This window comes from Numida meleagris, chromosome 1, assembly GCF_002078875.1.
Source record: "Numida meleagris isolate 19003 breed g44 Domestic line chromosome 1, NumMel1.0, whole genome shotgun sequence".
Classification (NCBI taxonomy): domain Eukaryota; kingdom Metazoa; phylum Chordata; class Aves; order Galliformes; family Numididae; genus Numida; species Numida meleagris.
In genome coordinates, this window is record NC_034409.1 from 28580936 (window position 1) to 28598723 (window position 17788).

The window sequence follows — 17788 nt, forward strand, 5'->3', positions numbered from 1 at the left end:
AAAGAAAAGAAAAGAAAAGAAAAGAAAAGAAAAGAAAAGAAAAGAAAAGAAAGAAAATGAGACTACCTAATTTCTGAATCTGTGTAAGGGGGCTTGTCGAAAGAATTCAAAAAGAATACAAAAATCTCCCACTCCAGTGGAAGCTGAGCCTTTGGCCCAGACATTCAATGAGCTTCTTAGTTTATGGATTACAAGAAAAATCATAAAATATTTATGTAAATAGCTAAGATCTATTGTCCCATAACATAAAAACATTGATTTTATGAGTATGCACTATAGTATTAAATTTTTATATTCAGTAATGAAAAATTTAGTCACTAGCCTGACAAGTAAGGTAGTGTTATTGCAGTCTAGACCAATTGTAGTCTAGTCTTGACCAATATTAAACTACATTAAAAGAGCAAAAACCCTAACAGAAGTCCATATATGGCTGTGAATCCTGCAGTATTAGTTTAGGTGACAGTTATAGTAATTGTAACTGCAGTGCAAGGGAAAATCTTATTAAATACGTTCATAAGACAACTTTCTCCCAACTATTGAATTTCTTTGTCTTTTTATTGTGTAGAAACAGGTAATAAGGAGACAAAAATACAATATGTATATCACAGTTGTGTTAAAGAACCCAATTTTCTCATCTTCAGGGTCATTCCCATTGTAAATTTATCTTTTGATGTCATGCTACTAGTTAAATCTCCACAGAGACAAATGTCTTTTTCCTTATGTCATGTACCTCCTTAGCACTTAGAACCAAATAATTTTGAGGAAAAAATCTCAACATACTGAATTACAAAACTAAGCCTTGGAAGAGACCCTAAGTTGCTGTTCTTATCCTGATCTGTTACTGCGGAAGATTTCCAGAAGTGGAGAATATTGTGCCTTGTCAGTATGTGTAAGTGTGGTGCCAGGAAGATGAAAAGTAGCCAAACAAAATGGTCTCTTTTGTCCAATGTATGCTACCAAGGTGCTTTCTACAATGGCTCTCTTTGCCATTGGAAGGTTCTTCTGTAAACTATATATGTGGGAGGCTCAAGCAGAATGACTACATAATACAAAAAGTCATCTCCTAGAGGGTGGGAAAAATTCTGCATCTCATGCCCTAGAACACATTACTAGAAATGAAAAATTTGCAGTACTGTTTTGAAAAAATTGGGACCAAGGAATTTGTTTCTCTGTTTACATCTCCAGCTTATGAAACAGAGTACTTGATACACAAATCTCTTCTTGAAGGTTTTATTGAACATTTTAAATTCAGTTATGACTTCATTTAATTTGACATAGCCTACATATGAAGCTGGCAGAATATGTATATAGAAAACTGTGTTGTGATATTTTCAGTTTGAAACTCACCTTATTCTTTAAAATATTACAGTTTAGGGCTGAAGCTTACAGTCACTTTGGAGCTGTGATCTGAAATATCACTTGGGAAAAAAAAATCTTGTGACCTTCATCCCCTCAATTTCAGTGAGCAAATTAAATATATATATCACTGCTATTTGTTCCTATCACTTCATAATGCACAACATTTTCAAGGTAGAATTTTTCTGTTATATATTTTACTTTTCTGAATGTGTACTACAGTTACGGACTTATTAGATATTAAAACTAATTATTAGAAGTAATTTTGAAAGAAAATAATAACAATGTTGGTACTTGCCAGGGAAAGGTAAACCATTTGATAATTACAATTGCTTAACAAAATAGATCTAATATATAAGCAAAGTTCTTCAGCAATGAAAATGGTGACATATATTTTTGCTGATAAATCATTTGACAATTCACTTCTAGGCCAGTGAAAATGTGCATTCTATATTAATGATTCTTTTAGTAGCTCAATATTCATTTTATACAACCAGCATTCTTTAAATCTTTCTTGGAAATAAAAAATGATTACATGGTCCAATAATTTCGCCAACCATATATACCAAACATAGACATACTTTCATCTTCCTCACTAGAAATATAATCCATCAGACTCAGAGGATCCATTGCAAAGTCACTATATTCAGCCTTTGGACATGAGGCAATGACTTGCTTATTGTATTCAGGCAATGAGCCATATTTTATTACATAATCTGTAAATGAAAGACAGGATTTTAATGCAGATCTTTTGATTTACCTATTTTTAGACGTCACTAAGGAACAGAAGTATTAGTCAACTTGTATTTAATTACTAATAACATAGAATGGAAATTAATGTAAACAAAATGTCTTAGCAATACTTATATAACTTTGTGTCATGGTTTTATGATTTTCAGTTATTGGTATTCCACATCATAATATCATGTACTGTATGTACCTGGTTCTCAGAAGAGAAGGACTACTACTTTCCCCAGCGTACTTTGCTCCTCTGTTACCATTTTCCGGCCAGAGGGAAAGATAAAACCTTGCAGATCACAAGACCTTGCTCTTTTTTCCGCCCATCTCTCGTCCTGGCAGCATCTCACTCCCCAGCCATCTTATCGTCAGTTTTAGAGTAAGGCCTACCTTGATTTTGGGACATTCTCTCTCTCTGTTTTGGATTTATCAGCTTAAATTGTAATTATATTGTATTTTAGTGTGTTGTTTTGCATTCCGATATCTTATTTAGTAAACTAGTTTGTTTCTCCTCAGATTGTTGCCGCTGTTTTTTGCTCTCAGGCCCATCTCCCTTTTTTCCCTTTTTCCCTTTCCCGGGGTGTGGGTGTGGGGGTCCCATGTCCCATTCATCACGGAACCGGGCCAAACACCCGTAAAACATTGACACTATGTACAACAAGAAACAGCTAAGCTAGAGATATGCTGAATGTAAGAAGGAAAGTGACAATTTATCAGCAGGTAACTCCAGATGAAGAGGTACTTTTTATGCAATATATTTAAACTGAGGCTACAAGTCACTGGTAAACAGCACCAGCTTATTACCCCTGTTAACTTTTTCTGGACCAATATGCTTTCACAAGAACATTTCCTCACCTTCATAATCATTCACAGTTTCTGCTATTTAAACTATATAAATTAAAAATCTATTTATACATCTGTTACCATCATTGATCTTTAAAGATGGAAATAAAAGTTTTGCTTTATGTTTATCTTCTGTTTAGTATTTATGTAAACTTTTCAAAATGGAGGCAGTGAAAAGCAAAAAAAAAGTTCAAGTCCTCTTAATTGTGAAATCTTTATTGCAACTGTTAGATTTAATTAAATCTTGTTTTTTGTTGAATTTAAATCTGGGGCTGAATTCAAGCCGACAATGCCTCTTTGATTCCTCATCTCAAACTGGGTACATTTCATCTGTTGTGAAGTTAAAATCAGAAATGAACTACAGTTAAATAATGGAAACTAGAATGAAGGAGAATTATTATCTAGGTGCCTTTTTCTTTATCCCTACATTTCCTTGTTTTTCTACATCTAATTACATCTAAACTGCATAAAGAGCAACATAATGTAATGCAGGTAGACAAAAGAAAGGACACAAACACTGATTTGTTGTTCCTCCAATTTCAAATGTTGACTCACTACAAGAGGAAAAGTCTATTTGTGTTTAAAGTTAGAATCTACTTCAATTCATCAGTTTTTGTAAAACTGTGTCTGCACTCTTGAAGGAAACAATTACGTAAGCACACTTCTCTTTACAAGAGAAGTAGCTCAGTGCTAATGTATCCCAAACAAATGCAAGGAAAATTGAGAGAGGAAATCATTATCTGAGTGAAGGCCAGAATTATAATCCAACATCTTTACAGCAGATCTATTTCTTTCTCCATTTCCATCTCTATTTCTTTTATTCATGTGGTTTTTATGCCTTCACTAGAAACTGTAATTCACCATTGCCATTTCCACCAAGTTTTTAGACTTCTACACCTCCTGCTGAGAAACTTCTCTAAAAACCTCAGGACACTTAGGAAGAGTAGCCTATAAAACAACATTAGTGCACAACAATGTTGACAATTATTACTTTTTTTTTCATTAAGCCATTAGATGCACCAGTAGATATCTGTTTACATTTAAAATAAAAAAGCCTTACTAATTCTGTCATGATAATATGTGGTGGAAAGGACAGGACACAGATAGAAAAGCATACATTTTTTAACAATTCCTTTAAAAACATGCCTTAGTAAGGTACTGCCTACTGTTTTTAGTGCTTTCTAGGAATAAAAATATCTAGGTGTCAAACACCCATTTTCCAAGAAATAGTAAGCTGTAGTTTCAGTCTGGTTCAACCAGAGTTGAGCAGGTTCTCAGAAGAATACGTGAAGTTAAGCTTCCTCTGTATGATTAATAACAAAACACCAACTCAGCAAACAATAACAATATAACTATAATTATCTTTCTAACCTGAAAGAATCTGAGGGAAATATTATCTAAGATTTCTTTAATGGGAATTTAAGACATTTAAGATAACATGATTTCCTCTGAAGAACAACCTCTATAAACATCGACATGTTGTTTGGATATTATTTCATTTAATGACTGACCATGCCCTTTTGTAGAATTGTTGAACTTTCCACACCAAAGGTAGATGGCAAAGCCAAAAATATATATGCTTCTATTCAGGATTCAAAGCGGAAGCAGGAAGAGTCAAGATAGTACAATAAAGAGTTTATTCTTTCCTCTACATATCGTATTCTTTCCCCTTAAAAGTATAATTAAAGTAAAAATCTCAAAAATCAATGCATTCCTAAAAGTAATAATACTATTATGTTATCATCTTCCCCTTAAAAATTTCTCTATTTGACCACAGGTATACACCTGACTTAAATTCTCTTTTATTATCTACTTTCATTATTTCATTATTTCACATTATAAACACTCTCCAAGTTTCTCTGCTGAATTTCAATTAAGCTAGAATATTTCACAGCTGTTCCTTCAGTTTGATTGAATGTTTTCTAGCTTTATTTTCAGTAAAAATGTAGATTTCACTTAAGGCGTTTTGGAAATTCGTGAGGTTGTCTCATTTCAAAGAAAGCAAATCTGTGTAATGTACACATTTTTTACAAAACACATGAGCAAGAAGGTAAGTGAAGGACAGGGGCCAAGCATGCTGATGTTGTATGTAGTGTATTCTCCCCTATAGACATCATTAATTGTTTAATTGGTATGAAGTATTTCTTTATGGACAACATCAGAAACATTTGTATTAGCACATTTTCTTCTATGAGTCCTTGCTCTCATTAGTTTCTAAACTTAGGACTACACTACTATACTAAAAACGAGCAAGATGCACATGTGATGTGATTAAACGGGATGAGAAATGTTTGGAAAAGCCACCATGTAGCACCTCAAAATACTGAGGCTAGCTATCTAGGCCTAGCAAACCAGGAGCTTCCTTGAGACAAAAAAATACTTTATTAATGTTGTTTCATCAAGAACCAGACATAATCAGAACATAACAACAGCATAAATTAAACTATTTACCTCCAATTGTAACTCAATTTCAGGAATTACTGATGAGGTTACAATGGCATAAAAACATTTAAAAGAGAAGTTTAAATTCTACTTAAGTGCTAACATGGTGTAAAAAGATATCTTGAAGTATTCAGACTCACATCCCTGAAGATTTAGAATGGGTTGAGGGGTAGAACAGTCCCTGAGCTGCATAACACAAACCAAACAGAAAGCACTATGATGATGAGGTTGGCAAGAACCAATATAGGCATGGCCATTTCATTTTCCCAGATTTTCTAAGAATTAGAAAAAGCACATGCCCTATAGAAGAATTACATGCATCACACATACAGATATACTGTTTTTGAAATTTGCTGTATTTAAAAATAAATAGGACATTGAATAATCCGAATAGATTTTTATTTTTTTCTCCCTACAGGATGCCTAAGGGAAGAACTTGTGACAATGTGGAAGGAAACTTGTGTCATCACCACAGGAGCATTTGTTTAATGGCATTCATTTACATAGAAATATGCACACTAGTAGGAACAATTTAGAAATTCAGCAAACAGCTTGTGATTTCAAGAAACTGTAGACAATGCTAACAATTTGCAGTAGTAAAATGCCTTCTGAGTAGTTTACATTATTATTTGTTTGCATAATTGTCATGCTGAATCATTCCCTACTCACTGTTCTCCTATTTTCTGCAGTGGTCATTTTCTCACTTTTATTCAGTCACAGGCAACCTTTCATTTTGTAAGTCACAGAAGAGAAAGTGTTTTAAAATGTTGTTATTAGATGCAGTAACAATTTAGAGTAGATAATGTTAAATTTGCAAGTTTAAGCACAGGATATTTACGCTGGTGTGAGAAAATCTTAGTACTTACATGCAGTCTTTGTTCACCCAGAGACACATTAGTGCTGTGACAGTTGACACTGCCGTGTGCAAAGATACCCAGCTCCAGAAGTGCTGAGGCAGCACTATGGCAATAAAGCCAACATTCATGATTATCAGATGAGAAATACAGGGCTTCACAGTCAGCTGTAAAAAGGGACACCTAAAGCAGCCAGCAGAAAATAACAAAACAATCCAACAAGATGTACTGTTTTTCTCTTGGACCTAGTCACCTTTCTGGAAGCTAGAGTGAAGTACATCCTTGAAATGTTCAGGATGTGTTCAGGACAAGAAGCAATTTTCCATACTTAGCTGTTTAAATTGATTTAGCGATGACAATTGCACATTTTATTTTCTTGTTCCAGCCAACTGTTTCGATGATTAAATCATAGAGATATGACCTACATTGCCAACTAGAACGAAAGATACTTGGTGTTCTGTTGCTTCTCCTTTCAGAGAGAATTCAAAAGAAGTCTTGCAGTTTCTTAAACATGCAGTTTTCAAGCCATTACCCTTTGTGCCCATGTAGGAATCTAGAGGCTGGCATGTTTTCCTGGAATTAGGAACTTGAATTTTGTCCTGTATTTTCTTTATCTCCTTTTCAGCTGGAGGAGAAAGGAGAAGAAAAACATTGGCCACCTTTGAGAGTTCTTAAGGATACTAGAAAAGTAGTGAGCACAAAGGCCAATATGATTTTGTAGGAAAGTGTGACTCACAATATTTTCCTCCCTAATGCATTTATTCTTTTTATGTCAGAAATAAACCCAGGAGAAAAGGCTACATCCCTAGAGGCTAAAATATTGAAACTTCAAAAGTAAACAGAGTATGTTCTAAAATAACAACCAGCTCCACTAAAAAGAAAGGAAGAGTTTTATTCCTCATGATGATAATGAACTATGATTATTACCTATAATACATGTACAGCATGCAGTAATATTGAGAAGAGTTGTTTTATTTTGTTTTGTTTTTTTAACTTTCTTTAAAGAAAACTGCTGGTCCAAATGAAGAGGCAAGGAAATATTGAACAGATTAACAAGACAATTTGCAATAGAAATGAAAATGATTTTTTCCTTAAAATAGCCCTAGATACAGTATACACATAATCATGAGTTTAGTACATTTGATTCTACAAGATGGAACATACCTTCAAATCAATTTTATGATGCACTATTGATCAAAATACCCACAACAATATTAGTGAGGGTAATTTCAATTTCTTGTGTGTTTCAAGGCTTTAAAATACACATTATGTCAGCACCATTATGTCTTGGCATTCTATAGTAGACCAGTGTTAATTTTACTGTTTACTACAATTTTTATGATAATAATTGTACAGCTTGATTTTTGTGGGTTTTAAGCCCAGGACACTGTATTAATGGGATGGAGCCAGGGATTTCTCCATTCTAAAAGTATTTTTTTCACTGCTTTCCTATATGACCTTGCAGCATTCATTTCTTCCCTTGTTAAGTCTTCCTTCCTGTAAAATGAAGTTAATAATCCTTACCTACCTCACTGAGGTCTCATGAAGACCCATTAACATTTGTGCAGGGCTTGTAAAATGTAAAGCACCATGAGCTACATTGCAATTTGGCTTATACAGCAAAGCTGTGAATCCTCCTCAGATCATTATGTGTGCTACACTGAAAACATAGTCTGGGGCAAACAGATACCAGGCTCTGCATGAATACTTTCTGCCAAATTCGTGATAAAATCATGTTACAATTTACTGCTTAAATGTTTGTTGAGCCTATTTTCAGCTAGGAGAGGAAATCTGGGAAGTAACTGTGCCATACATGTTCTCTTGTCTCTGTAATACGCATTTCAGACACATGTGGCAAAAGCAGAAGCAGGATTAAAAAAGAAAAAAAATTCTGAGATTCAGCTGAACACCACAGAATAATGTGAGGTGAATCTCTTCGGGTTTCTCTGGTGTATCTATAATATGCACATCACAACCTTTATTTTGTTTGTTCTTTTTAAAAAGAATATATATGACCACATAGCCAGAGGGTTTTATTCGTGTTTTCTCATATTACTTTGCATAAACATTCAAACTACAATGAATAATAATAATAAAAATAGTCATATTCAAAATTATGGAAGATTCATCCTAACAATGCACAAAAGATTTTGTGACATTTTCTCTCACTTCTTTTATCTGATTCTCTCTACTGGTCTGATCCTGCTGCTTCTACACATGTTGAGTGGCTTTAAATAGACCCTTCTGAAGCATGTATGCAAAATTTTTACAGGAAATCATTTGTGATACTTCATATCCCTGTTCTATCTCATACGCTACAGAGAGAAGAAAAATATCTTTTTGACCTCTCGGTTGTAGAATGCAGGGAAGGGGAGAAAGCAGCTTTCTCTTCTCCTACAATTTTCAAATCCAAACATAAAATTTTAGATTAAAATATCATTTAAAAATGTTTTTTTTTAAAAAAAAAAAAAAACAAAGCTTCTCAGAATGTGAGATCCAAAAGTTGTACGATGTGGTACAGTTCAAGGAGGGAATGTAAATCTAATAGTGCTTCACTCACAATGCCATTCACTAAACAATGACCATCATGTAACACTTTTGCATATCTAAAAATACATATAAATATGTGGCAGTACTCATCAGAAAACAACATTCTTGAGTACAAAGCTTCTCTCAATTTTCCTCATAGTTTCTGTAGGTACTGTATGAATACTGTACCAAGTCAAAGACTAACATTTTGAGGAATTCTAAGATGGTCTGGTTTATTCTAATGAGCCATAAATTTGTATATCATCAATCACTGTAAAAAAAAAATACAAAGTTTTTCTGTTTTCTACAGCACCATTGGCCTGTGGCCTCCATTGTGAAGAAAAAGATTTGAATGGAGTATTTTATGAACTTCACTCTCTGTAAAAATCACTGAGTGATGCTGAAATAAAAGTTTATTTTTATATACTCTAAATATAATATATAACATATATAATGTACATGTAACAAGTGCAGAATTTTGACAAAGCATATTAGATAAGATTTCTTTAAATCCTGATGACACTCTAAGTTGTTTTGTGGTATTTGTATGGTAAAATTCTGTAAAATGCAGTATTTCCAAGATAAAAATTTTAAAGATCACTTAATATGTGGGAATAAATCGCCAGGAAAAAAAAATAACATGTATAAATTAAAAAAACAACAACAACAACATTATACTAGGAAAGCAGATATGTACAACTGATACCAAAAGGCTGCTTTATGTGTTGTCTAGCTAAATGAGAAATGAATATCTCCCATGACTACTACTTAGCTCAGAATATAAGCTCCATCCTAGTCGTGCTTATGTGCATCTGTGTGAATATTTATTGAACATCCACTGACTTAATTCAGCTTATTTGTGGGAACCTTAGTGTGCACTTGCAGGTTCAGTGAGAAAACTGATTTTTTGTCGCACCCTGAAGTGTTTCCTGGCCTGTTGATTGACCTTCTGTCAGTCTCTTAGCAGATATTTTCTGTCAGCGTTTTTCTGCTATAACCAGGCCACCTTTAGGGGTAGTCCCATCAGTTTTTCTCCAAAGTAGAGTATAACAACTCAGTATCATAAAGTTCATTGTACAATATTAAGACATATCAGTATGTCCTAATTTGAATAATTATGTTTGGTAAATATTTTTTGCTATGACCATAAACATGAGTAGAGGTAATAAAAACCCTTTATCAGAATCCTAACATACTTGGTCATTAAAAAAGCAGCTGGCCCAGTCATGGCTGGAGTTTTTTCCCCAGGATGTCCATGGAATCTATGTACATGTCAATTATATCTGTGCTTTAAACACAAAGAAAGAAAGTCTTACACTGGAGTAAGGAACTATTGATCCTCCCTTAACACTGGATGACTTCTTTATTTGTGGGATGGAAATATCAAAGCTACCCATTTCCTGTGATGTTAGATCATTTGGCAGCTTCTCATGTCCTAAAGTGCTGTAAAGAGAAGGTCTTGTCTTAAAAAATATTAAAAATAAATAAAAAAGACACCAATTTTACAAATAATAAACACTGAGACTATTTGTTGTGCTTTGTACTTACTCCACTTTCGTTTTCACCCAAAGAATATCTCTGTGCTCATCAAAAAATTATACATCTTTTAGGACAATAAGATTGCTTGTCATTTATATATATATGTATACACGTTTATGTATATGTGTGAATATCAGACGAGTGGACTTACAAAGGCATGTTGCTGTTTTAGAGTCATTGCTTTGCATCAGAGGAAAAGGTTTATTTTTAACTTACTGAATATCTATCTTACCAGCTTTGACAAACCAGCCACTCAAAAAAGCCATGCATCTTTGTTGCCATTGCTTAAAAAGGTTCACAGTCATTAGTATTATGCATTTTTCAAGCATCCTATTTGCAAGGCTTTCAACTGGACACAGTTTGTTACAAGCTTTAAACACTGCAGTTATTAGCTTGTCAGGCTTCTATTACTGGCAAATAAATGCATATAAAATACTCTAATTAAGAATAAATAAATGACTTTTTCCCCCTTTTTCTGGTTTCCTCGAGTGTTGTGCAGTGTTTGAGAACAAAGCCCTCACTTCCCATGCACTTGGAGCTCCCTCTAGTGATTCAACAAGCAGAGTGAAATCTCATCGTGGCACTTCCGCAACCATGCTTGAATGGACAGGTGCATTCTAAGCACTTTACTTTTCAGAAGTGAAAGTCATTTTAAATGTGAAATGAAAAATACTATCAGGGAATATGAGTTGATTTCAAATAGTAATAGTTTAATTTGGAAAGTGTAATCAGTCTGAATAGACGAAAAATGTAAGGTATATAAAAAGGATATCAGAACAAGAAGTTACTGAACTCATGACAGCCCAGAGAATTGTCTAGTCTATTTAATATAAATAAATATTTAATATTTATTGTGGTGCTTCTTTTTTTTTTAAAATTCAGAGAAGGAACTACTACAATCATCAGCTGACTAAAGGTTACATTTTTACAGGCTAGAAGTACCCAGCAATGTTCCCAAGGGTTTTCACTAACATGGAATAACTTTCTGATTTACTATTCCTGTCCTCCCATTTCTTTTCCTCTTAAATCTCTTGGTTTCTTATACAATCAACCTCAGTGCTGCTGCATAACGAGAAAAGCTGGAAACAGCTCCCAGGAGATACATTGTGCTAGATTTGAAACTCTTGCACAGCCTGCCAGTTCTAATTCACAAACTGGAATTCATGATTAATCTTCAACTAACCTCAGAGCACACCAGCCTTGTTTATTTATTACTATTTTTTTATTATTATTTTGAAAATCGCAGCACGTTTTTACAATCAATTAAACACATTCCAGAATTAGGACCTGGAGCAGCAAAATTTTATTCAATTGATTAATCCTTAATCATGGCTAGAGTCCCATTAGAGCAATAAGAGAAATAAGTGCACAACTGGCAGTTGCTAGATTGGCTCTCAATTCCATTTGAAAGTGTGATCCTCCAGGAACTGATTCTTGCAGCTGAATCCATGCTGACAAAGGCGGGGACTTCCCCATGGTTGCAGATATCTGACTACACATAGCTACAAAGTCTTATAATAGAAGATTTTTTGGAGAGAATTGAACCGTCATCCCAATATGAGTACTGGGCAGTAGAGTGGCTTCTGTGTAAGAACTTCAGATATTCAAAGAAAACGCATTTTCAATATATAAAAGACTTTTTCAACACAGTATACTAAAACTGTTTTGCTAATGGCACCCAAGCGATAGCCAACTTAACATTAACTTAACTGTAATTTTGTACTCTACATTTGGAAATAAATGACATCCGCTGCTGTTCCTGTTCAATCTCATAACAATTCAGTGTAGCCATATAATAGAGGTCATTGGTTAACAATGTATAAATAAAGTCCTCAAGGATATATAGCATGCTTTAAACTACACTAGAGGATAATGTCAGGGGAATACCACTGGTTACTCAGCACAGCAAGCTTCCCAGCCAACTGATCAACAGCCTTTCTTATGTATTTCATCTGCTTAATCATTGTTTTTCACCACAGCTGTAACTGAATTCTTTAAAATCCTAAATAGCCCAGGAATGTTTCAGAAAGTAAAACCTATTTCAAATAAATTATCTGTGAAACAAAATAGCTCTCCAAAATAGCTGTCAGTGAGGCAGAAATCCCTGAAAATACCAGAAAACTGACACAGGTATACAATGTTTCTCAAGTAGGTCTGCCCTTTGATAGCTAACACATGCTTTGTAACTTCAAAGTGGTCATTTGTAGTAGAACAAGAAAAAATGTTTTGGACTGTGGACAAATCCTAGACCTAAGCCTGGTTAACTACAACACAAGCATAGGTCACATATAATATACATAGCATGAAATACACGGACATATTGAAGAAGGAGAGCTATTTCAAACTAGCAGAATTCTTGTATACACAAAGTAACCTCACAATCTTGGTTGCTTTGATAGGGAATACCTCTTGTAACATTTTATTTTAAAATAGATATTGGCATTATATGTAATTGCACACTTTGGTATACAAGGGCCACCACATGGGCAGCTCCAGAAATGCTGCAGCAACTCCGAACAGCCAGCAATCTCTTTTGCATGAAAATGGTAGCTTCTCTTTAAGAATGATCGTTAGACTGTGTGCTGTGCAAACATTTCTCAGTGTTCATGGCCTTTGAGCCTTTCTCAGGAAAGTCAGAGTGAGCTGGTTCATGCTGCATATAGAGAGTGGCAGAAGCACTTAAACTACACACCGCTTGTTTTAATAAGTACTTGTGGCAAAGCTGTCTTGGTCTTTGCCCTCCACTGATCCAAAAGAGCCCCGTGCTGGATGATCAAAAGGGCAGAATAACACTCCAGCTATTTTCTCTTGTTTCTCAAGGAGGTTATGAACCAAAAGAGAATTGTTTAGTATCTTGGGGTTTATTTTTTTGTTTGTTTGTTTGTTTTGCAGCAGTGAAGAACTGACTGATCATGGTTTGGAGCAGATTACAGGTTTTGTGTTTTTATTGTACTATTTATTCTTTCTTTTGCGTTATTTGTGAAAGCTCACATGATGATTTGTACATATTTTTTTGAGTAACCAAAACAAATGTTTCCCTATAGCTGACAAAAGATATTGCTTCATAACTGCACTGTGCTATAAAATACAGCATATATGAAATCTAAAGGATGATATAAATTCTTTGTAGATAAATTTAGTAAATGACACAAAATTTAGTGGAACAATGAATAATGAGGAAGTCAATCTACAGCTGCAGAGTAATATATTCCCTAGTTAAATTGTTATAAGTCACTGAACATTTTAATACAGTCAGCATCAGGGCTGGAATCATCTAGCTAAGAAACTGCTTCTGTTTTAGAATGCTGTGAATAAACACCCAGGATAGACACCTCACCACCTCTTCAATGTGTGGTCTGAATGTGATGGGGTCAAAAAGAGAGAGGCAAATTGAAACAAACAAAAAAAAGAAACATATTCAAGATGGTGCTGAAGGTGGTTTGGTCCAGTTCACCTAACTGGATACTGAAAACATAGGTCTCTGTTGGCTGTGTATGTCCAGCAGAAAAGTCCCAGCGTTCAGAGTTTCCAGAATGCTCACCTCCTGCAGGTAGACCTGACTGCTTTTCAGTCACCTCCTTCCTCTCATTACAGCTGACTGAGCCATATCCTGTTTGGTTTGACAGAAAACTCTTCTCTGCCGTACCCAAATCTCCTTCACAATAAAAGCACAAGGACTGGATCAGATTCCTGTCTGGAAACTCCCACTTCTTTATATATGAGGTAGAGAGGAGAAAAATACCTGCGTCCTCAATATCCTGCCTGGGCCTTGTCTGGAACAAGGTGTTCCTGAAACACCAGTCCACTCCTGGAGAGTACTGCAGAAAACCAAAAAATGATCTTGTCCCATACATGACCTAGGCAGCTGCACTATTACAGTACTGGTCTTCACACAGAATGAATGAAGGTACAGAAATACAAAGAGCTGTGATGGTATGGCTAGGTGACTGCAATTGCATAAAGCAAAGCTTTCAAGTATGGGATCCATTCCTATTTTGATCCCACCTTGATCACAAAGTCATATGCAGCCCAGCAGAATACAGTTGAAAATCAGACAATTTCATTTTTGCAGCTAAAAAATAAAACAAAAAAAAAAACAACCAACCAAACAACAACAAAAAAACAATTTGAGAGATGTAAGGCAATTTAACATTATAACAGCTTTTCTAAAAGTGCTAGCAGGTTCAATGTGCTTTACCCTTTACTACTTTTTCAGTCTTTGTGCCTGGAATTCATTTGGCTTATCATATTGCTCTCTATGTTTGTACATACACATACATGTTTCTGTTTCTTCTGTAGCCTGTAGGAAGAGCCAGACTTTCTGCATCAACTTAGAAAGCTGATAATACTGGTGGCTGTACTTTAAGATAGTATTTGAACCAAGGCCAAAGTCTCTTGGCTCATGACCTGAAATGATCAGAAAAATTTTTACCAGTGCTGTTACACATAAGTATTATCAGAGTAATTTTTACCTTCAAGTGACACACCAGCCAGGACACTTTCTCTAGACATGCTCTTCATTTCCCACTCCCTCAAAATCAGAACACTCTATTTACCTGTGCTGAGAACTTACTCTCTGCTGACCCCTACTAACTTTGTTTGCTAAGTGCTATGGTAGCAAGATCCTAGCCTAAACTGATTGCTGAAATGGAGGCATCAGAGCAGGTTGTCCAGGCTCATGCCTACGCAGCCATCGGCTTCTCTGAGTCCCAAGACCTCTCAGCTCATAGCCCAGCCGATCAGACACAAACATGAAGCAAAGTCACTGGCTGGAGAAGGTGCAGGCTGCAGCATTCCCAGATGTCACCCGTGGCAGCAAGGGGTCCTGCTCCCTCAACACATCAGGAGTTCCCTGCGAAGGGCACATACCTCCATTTTATGGCCCCCAAGGCAGATTGGGGATTGGAATCATACATTCCTTTTTAGGGTATCAAGTTAAGCTAACATTTACAGAGCTCAGTTTTTCAGTGAAAATGCTGCTCTTATAGGGAAATACCACTTGCAGGTACTTGCAGGCTCTTCCTGCTATGGTAAACATTGGATCAAGACTTTCACAGAAGCTGAGCAGAATTCAAAATGGAGCAGGGCAAATGTTTCATTTTTTTCAAAGTTGTCATGATTCCTTGCTTCTCCATATCTGGCCTATTTCTTTGAAGGATGTAGGAATTCTGCCTTGATTTCTCCCCTAGCACAGTAAGATATTTTCCGTGAAAATAGACTAAAGCAAATTAAAAAATAAAATAAAACATTTATCCTCAGGTTTCAAATATACCTGCTAGTAAAGTAAAACCTGTTTCCATGCTTCCCATCTTATAATAAAAATGATTTGTACTATCAAGGAGGCCTCAGCAAGCTAGCATGCTAACTTCAGTTTAAACTTAAGAGTATATGTGAAATCTTTCCTAAATTGAGAAAAATGCAAATACATGCTTATTAGCATTGATGAAGTGCTGTGAAAAGTGTGATCTGGCCTGCTACGTGCTACCACTGATCATATATGTCTTGTCTCTCTTATGTCATGATTTTTTATTATAATTTATATCGTCTTCACAACCTGAATGCTCTACAGGAGTCTCTTTTTAAAAAACAGGATTTGCCAGCTGTTACAATGAAGTTAATTGTATCAGAGACACGGCAGTTATTCTTTAGAATAAGTGTGCAGCAAAAACACATTACCGAAACACTCGCTATTGGACACGGGTTCTGAGGACAGCTGGAGCCTCCTTCCAGTTTTAATAGGAAAAAAAAAAAAAAAAAAAAAAAAAGAAGAATATACTTCAGAAATCACAAAGCCATCTTTAAATGGAAGCAAATTAGTTCTCATTTTGATTCTCTCAGTACTCTGCACTCACTGAAACTGTTTCTGCAGCTTCTGAATATAAAAGTATTTACATTTCCTAAATTTTATTCCTCATTTTAACAAATGATCAGATCCAAACTATAACTGAATAATCTTTTTACAGGGTGCCAAATGTGACCACCCTTATCTGAATTAAAAACTAGAAGCTTTGAGGGTTCACCTGAAACAAGTCCTGTATCCTTTATTGGTGTTGCACAGCAAGGATATCAACAAATTTTTCCCCTGCTTAATACAAGCAATGATGAGTCATGGTCAACAGCATTTGATATATCATGCTTTGCATCAGTATGGTTGATAGGTTCTAATGCAACCACTTACATAATGGATAAATTCATAATGCATAAATTCTGCAGTTTCTTAAAATTACATGCTTTCAAAAAAAGGCAGAAAAAGCATATGAAGTAAGTTTTACCTGAGATAGCCTGTATGGAATTTCATTCTGTATAGGCACAAAATCAGAAGAAAGTGTGCTTGTGCTAGGCTGTAGAGGTATGTGTAAGAGAGCTCTACTTGATACTGATGAAGAACAGACATACATGAAAACACATACTATTCCTCAGTAACAGTGTTTTTCTACTGTGCATTATGAATGACAACAGGCCATGGAAAAGAGTGCCAGTAAAGTTAACAACATAAGCAATTGTGCATATAATTTTAACAAAAGGGGCATTTCACCATGACTGTGGACCCTCTGAGGTCAGGTCTGACCATTCTGAAAATCATGTGGCAGCAGCCACATAGCCAATGTCTAACAGATTCTTTTGTTTTTCAACACTGTTAAATGTCTGCACTTTTGAAGATTATGACAGCCATTGAACTGATGTTTAAATTCTTCTCTCATGCACAGTCATCTGTTATAATTCATGCAGAGATTATGGAACAAATTGTATTTATATTTTTTAGGCCAAGATGTTGCCTACAATTCAGGTAAAATCATGAAAACTATATAAGAAGTAAAATGTCAATGTGTTTCCAGTAATAATAATTATGTACAAGCAACTCCATGAGTAAGAAAACTAGTTATCAAATTCAGGTTAGCCATGTGTTCTCCAACTCAAAACTTTACTGTAGCATAAAGCAAAGTGCAGAAAATAATTAATCATCAACGCAACCTCAAAGCAGTAGAGGCATAGTCATATTGGGGTAGCTTTTAATGACGTGTCAAAGTTTCCATTAGTTCTGGATCATGGATTTAAATTATAGGGAAAATCGTAATTTTTATATTCATTAGAAAACAAAAACATTCTTGAAAATGTCTTTTGCTGTGCTTTCCCTCTGTGCTTTACAACTTTCCCTCCAGCAAACATTATGCTGGAAGGGAAAGATTTTGGTATTCTTATGAATGTCTAATACAATCTGACTGTACTACTTCGTCTAGTCATGTCCTCCCTAGCTCATGAATGCGCTTAGTATTAAAAATACAATAAATACATCAGTTAGGTCCCATTTTCACAAACCCTTTTTTCTTATTATAATGACTTTCAAAAACTGTTCCAATCACTATGTGCACATTCTTAAAAGATCTTTGAATTGCAAGTGGTACAACTTCAGCAAAAAAGTGTCTACAAAGTGCTTAAATTAACTCTATTGGGCCAAACAGGCACAAGTATTCAAGGCAAAAACTTTC